Below are 6,711 nucleotides of genomic sequence, written 5' to 3'. Positions count from 1 at the left end.
CCTATGTATGTCTTTTCCTATCAAATGCGTCTCCTGTAGGCAGCATATTGTTGGGTCTTGTTTTGTGATCCATTCTACTAGCCTGTGTCTCTTAATTGGTGAGTTTAAGCCATTAACATTTAGGGTTATTATTGAGATATGGGTTGTTCTTCCAGCCATATTTTTTTATTTATGTTACTAAACATGGTTTGTTTGATTTGGTGGTGGTACTGGGGATCGAACTCAGCAGCACTCAACCACTGAGCCACATTCCCAGCCCTATTTTGTATTTTATTTAAAGACAGGGTCTCACTGAGTTGCTTGGCAGCCTCCCTAAATTGCTGAGGCTGGCTTTGAACTTGTGATCCTCTTGCCTCAACCTCCCAAATTGCTAGGATTACAGGTTTGCGCCACCGCACTAGGTCCTCATTTTGCCTTTCAAAGATGCAAGTGATAGTTGGGTATGGTGGCCAAGGCCTGTAATTCCTGCTGGGAGGCTGACGCAGGAGGATCACAAGTTGAAGGCCAGCTTTAGGACTTAGACCCTGTCTCAAAATTTTAAAAAATTTTTAAAAAGGAGTGGGGTTGTAGTTCCAGGATAGAGCACCCCTGGGTTTAGTCCCCAGTGCTACAGAAAAAAAAAAAGAAAAGAAAAAAAAAAGGCAAGTGATAACATACTGCATATACATTTCTTTCACTTGTGTTTTTCACACACAATCTTGGATCACAATTTTTTCAATGATTGCAAAATCTGGCTCTGTATTCTCTCCTTTCTTCTTACTGTACCTTTTTCCTTCATCACCTGTATACTTAAGTCACATTCAATCTGATGATGCTAGAACAGACATGGTGAGTTCTTCACCTGAGTTTTGTGTACAGTGTTTCTTTACCTCGAGGTATGCGACCATGCCATGAAATCCAAATCCTCCTGTTCCTTTCTTGGTTCAACTCAAATTACTAACTTTTCTGTGAAGTCCTCCTGATCCCCACTGTTGGCTGAGCAAGCTTATAGGGAGCCTAGCAAGACACCTAACCTGCAAACTTGAAGGAGGCACTCACCCTCAGATTCTTGCATCGTGAAGTTCTTGCACTCGGAGTCTCCAAGCATGGGCATCTCCCTAAATTCTGCACCCTCTGTTCCTTGCTTGCATTTCCCTAGTCCAGCCTTGCTGTCACAAACCAGGCTTCCTCTAAATCTTGAGAGCTTGACTGGTACATCTCTGATAGGTAGGTTCTGTTTCTGCCTCCTTCTTGGCTATTGAAGTATGATGTTGATCTTCTCACTACAGCTCAGAGTTCTCTGAGGGTGGCAGCACCCCTGGCCCTCTCTGACCCATAGCCCTGCAGATGCAGATGGGATTCATTAGAATTCTTCAGGTTGAAAGGAACTGTCCATCCAAAATCCTGCTCAAAGTTCTTTTCAGCAAAAACAAGGCAATTTATGAGGAGCTACCCAGGAGATTTTGAAACCTACAGGCAGGGCTGGGGTTCTGTGGGAATCCTGAGAAGTGGATTTTTCTCTCTCCCACTTCCCCCACCCCTAGGCTTCTCTGTGCATCTGCTTTCTTCCTCTCTCACTACTGATGGACTCTCTCTGTTTCCTAGTGTGATGAAAAATGGCCTCTGCCTGTCTGCTTATAGCTCCCAAAGCCACCTAAGTTGTAGCTCAAATTGTGTGTGTGTGTGTGTGTGTGTGTTGTGTGTTGAGGGGACACTTCCAATTTTAGTTTCAAAATCACCATGAAAGGAGCCAATTGGCCCAGCTTGAGCCAGGAACCTGCTTCTGGACCAATCATCTGTGGCCAGAAGGCACTGAAGGTATAGGGCAAACACGGGGACCTCAATGATGTTCACACCCTTATCATCATAGCTCCATCAAGGAGCTCAGCTTCTAGTCTCTGTGTCTCTCAGCCAAACACTCTAAATTCCTGAGACAGAGAACACACTGAACATAGCTCCAGTCAGATGACCACCATTAATGGGGACTGTGGGGAGGGAAGCTCTACAGTACAGGCATGAGCGGAAGGGGCCACCTCTGTGAGTAGGGGCAGCTTGCAGAGAAGGGGGGCTTTGTTGAGCTGGTGAGTCACACCTAAAAGTGACTGTTACGAACATATTTGTTGAACAAATAAATGGAATGATGAAATGACCTCATTTTAAAAAGAGTAACAGGGGCCGGTAGTTCAATGGTAGAGTGCTTGCAGAATATGTGCAAGGTCTGGGTTTGATCCCCAGCACACACACCCACACACACCCACACACCCACACACACACACAAACAAAATATCCCCCCAAACTGTCCAAAGCTATCAGCTAGGAATTATGGTGTTATTTGAAAACTCTTTCATTCCATTATTCTCAATATGCAATCCATCTCTACGCCCTAATGAAACTTTCTTCCCAACATTACTCCAATCCTTCTCTCCCCTTTATTCTATTACTCCACACAGTTTGCACTCGGGCCTGGTTATTCTGCTGCCTTCCCTACTATTCCATGCTGCTGACATTGCCAGAGTAATCCTCCCCAAACACAAGGCTTTTGTTACCAGCTATCACTCAATTTGTCTGAAACCAAACACATCCTTTATTTAGATTGATTTTTCCCTTGAGCAGGTTGTGGAGATACACACCTATGATCCCATTTACCACAGAGGTTGAGGCAGGAAGTTCAAGGTCAACCTGGGCAATTTAGCAAGACCCTGTCTCGATATAAAAAGTAAAAAGTGGCTGGGGTTGTGGCTCAGCGGTAGAGCACTCACCTAGCATGTGCGAGACGCTGGGTTCGATCCTCAGCACCACATAAAAGTAAATAAATAAAATAAAAAGATATTGTATCCAACTACAACTAAAAAAATATTAAAAAAAGAAAATAGAGCTGAGGATGTATCTAAGTGGTAAAACAAACCTGAGTACCAAATAAATACAAAGCACTCCCATATTTCTCCATCATTTAGTCCTTAAAACCTCAGAATTGCTGGGCATGGTGGCTCAAATCTGTAATCCCAGCAATTTGGGAGACTGAGGCAGGAGATGACAAGTTTGAGGCCAGCCTCTGAAATTTAGTGAGACTCCAAGCAACTTACTGTAGCTCAGCGGTAAAGCACCCCTGGATTCAATCTCCAATACCAAAAAAAAAAAACCTTCCAGAATTACCTCTGAACTTTTGCCCTCTTAGTCCCTCAACTTTCTTGTTAGTTAACAAGCACTGTTGACTTTTCCTTTGTTTACCTCCTTGGTTGGTCCTTTCCATTTGCATCTCTGGACTAACTCTGGTCTGTCAGGGAGTTCAGCATCTTTTTTTTTTTTTTGGTGGTGCTGGGGATTGAACCCAAGGCATCGCATATGCTAGGCAAGTGCTCAACCATTGAGATATATCCCTATGCCCTCAAAGTATCTTTCAAGAACTGATATGAAGATGGTATGGAGATAATATTTGGCTGGGTGTCTGGGAATGCCCCATTCCTGCCCACTCAGGATATGGGGAAGAATAACAAGGAACCCCATGCATCATCCCTGGGGAACCTTTTCTTTTAAAGGTGCTACCCCAGGAAAAAGGAACTTACTCTGCATTCTCCAATTTCAGCAAAATTTTCTTCATGTGTGCCTGTGTAGTGGGGTAGAGGAGTAGCGTTTCTTGTTTACCATCCTGTGTCTATCCTGTCTCCACATTAGGGGGTATAAGGAGGCAAAGAAGCTGGGAGCCCACTAGATAACCAGAAGCTCAACTCATATTTGTATTCCCTGGTGAGTTTACATTATCATGATCTTAGTCTTTGCTCAAAATTGTCAAAAACTATCTGTTGGACTGAGTTAAGCACCATTTTTCATGGAGGTCATGAGGACCCATGTGCAAATTTTTTGTCATTAGTGTGGCTTTAGGACTATGGCAGATGGAGAACAGGTCTGTCAAATTAATTGTCCAGTGACAAGATCAGTTGAATTTAATTAAGAGGTGAAGAAACCTGGGTGCAGTTTACCAGAATGTCATCAACCTCATAACCTTGTCAGTAAGTCTAGAAAGAACTAAGTAAGTAACCATAAGAATCTAATTGTAGGACAGGGTCTTGGAGAACCCTGTAGACACATCATCTATAATATAGGAGATCTGATGTTTTCACAGCAACGGCAGACTCTCTCTGATGCAATTCAGCCAAAAATCTCTGGCTGAAAGGCAGCCTCAGCCTGATGAGCTAAGAATTCCCATTTTCCTGCAGAGGTTAACCTGGTCAGTTTGGGGGCAGTAACCTCAAATTTCTTGGGAGGATAAACATCATTTAATCCTAAGGAGGTTCAAAATTAAATATAAGAATGGTGAATAAATCAAGTCCACAGTATGCATACTCTTCTTGTGTTAATGTTGGTCATATTCTGTGCAGTTTGGTATTTTCAATGTTTGTACCATTTAGAGAATTTATCATATTAGAGAATCTGACCAAGAGCCTTGTGGAGTTTGATGTTTTCTATTTCTTTTATGAAACATTGGTCATGACCAACTAAATTACTTTTGTGCTTCACGAGTGGGTACTGTTCTGCAATCTGAAAGCCCCTGGTGATGGTTAAAAGTGTAATGTTGAGGTCAGGCTGATGGCTTTCAGAATGGCTCCATCTCTTACAATATGGGGTTGGGCAAGTAACCTCTACATGTTCTTGTTTCTCTCCCTGAAAATGAAGTGAGGAGGGTGATAATATGCCTATTAGTGCAAGTACTGGGTGTGATGAGGAAAGGGCCAAAAGAGGGAATGCTTCCTGAGAGAAATGGAATTAATGTTGAGACCTGAAAGAGTAGTAGGAATTATTCAGATGAAGGTTCTAGTAGGTAAGAAAAAAGTGCAGAAGGCTGTGGGTAGAAGGAGCAGTCCTTGCAAAAGTTGTGAAGTGGCAGAATTCTTAGACTCATATGACCTGAGAGCATCCCAGTTTGATGAGAGAGATCTGTGGCAGATGAGGTCACTAAGGGCCCCAAAGGCACCTCAAAAGAATTCTAGAGGTTAACTTAAGTGTAATGGGATCTCATAAATCATTTTAAACAGGGAAATAACATGATTTTCTTTTTTAATCTTTTATGATTTTTTGTTTCGTTTGTACTGCTGGGGATCAATCCAGTCTCACCCAGGGTCTTGTGCATACCAGGCAAGGACTCTACTTCTAAGCTATACCCGAGCCTTTGATTTACTATTTTGAAAGACCATTCAAGCTATAGTGTGGAGAATGGATAGGAGAGGGCAATTCCAGAAACAGGGGGACCAAGAAGAGTCTATCCACCAGAGAAGCCAGCATCCTGAACCATGGTAAGAAGTGGCAGAGAGAAAGTTTAAAAGCTCAAATTGTCTGGGAGGACCTGAGCAAGAGAGGAAGGGATAATGGATCATTCCCAGGTTTCTGATTTGAGCATCTGGGTAGTTGATGGTGACACTCACTGTCTTAGAAAACCCAAGATAAAAGCACATTCAACTTTTAAAATTTTCTGTGCTGGGGTGAACCCAGGGTCTTGTACTTGCTAGAAGAGTATTCTACCACTGAGCTATACCCCCAGCCCAAGATATTTCATTTTGGGATGTTAGATTTTGAGGAATTGAAATCTTCTTGAAAATGTATGCTTCTTAATTTTGTTAAGCTGTTTTCTGATACCTGTAGGATGTTAAGTCCCTAATACTATGGCTCTTGCACTATGATATGCATAAAAATCACCAGGCGTGGATGGCTTAGGGATGTTAAAAATGCAGGTTCTTGACGCAGTGGAGCTTGCCTGTAATCCCAGTTACTCAGGAGGCGGAGGCAGGAGGATGACAAGTTCTAGGCCAGCCAGAGCAATTTAGCGAGACCTTGTTTTAAAATAAAAAATAAAAAGGACTGGGGATGTAGCTCAGTGGTAGAGCTACATTCGATTTCCAACGTGGGGGCGGGGGAAGGAGAAAAATGCTGGTTGGTATGCTAACGAGCCAAGATTCTAACGATACCAATTGGGGATCTACGTTTAAACCACGAGTCTGAGTGATTCTTATGGAGGTGGTCTCCTGCTTACTTTTAAAACAAACAACAAAACTACTCCTCATGTCTCCAAAATCAGGTTGTGCTCCCACTGTCCATTCATTTGTCTGGCACTTGCTTGGGGGATCCCAATTGCTTCGTATAAAACTACATGAGAGCAAGAGCAATGACGTTATTTATTTATTTATTTTTAGTATTTTGCGTTGATAACAGGTGTATCTTAAGCGCACCCAGAACAACATTCGGCACATAAAGGGCTCCCTAGAAATGTTTGCTGAACGAATGAGTGAATAAATTTTATTATCTTGCTTTGTATAAAAACTTTTGCTTTTAAATATCTGGGTAGGGCTTGAAAAGTCACTGCGAAGAGAGGGTGAGGGTGCAAATGGCCCGACAAAGCGGAGAAAAGTGCGAGAGTGAATGCCTTTCCGATCGTCCTGACACACTCCGGAGGTCCTAATTCCTCGGGCTGGGGGCGAGAGATGACACTCTTTTCAGATCAGCAACCATTTTATGCTTCATGCACCCCTTCTCTGCGGCGACCACGTTTTGTTCATCCAGTCGCTTTCATGGTTCCGGCCCCAGACAAACGTATGCAGTGACAGGAGACTTCAAGGAGTAGGCGGGGAGGACGCCAGAAACCTAGCCGAAAGCCCCCTCCCCAACCAGGCGTGGAGGAGCAGCGCCGACCTCCCCATCATGGCGGCCGCGGGCGGGGAAGCCGAGCCGTGCGTCGCGTGCGTG

Source organism: Marmota marmota, unplaced genomic scaffold (assembly GCF_001458135.2).
Source record: "Marmota marmota marmota unplaced genomic scaffold, marMar, whole genome shotgun sequence".
Lineage (NCBI taxonomy): Eukaryota > Metazoa > Chordata > Mammalia > Rodentia > Sciuridae > Marmota > Marmota marmota.
This window is presented reverse-complemented; position numbering follows the sequence as displayed.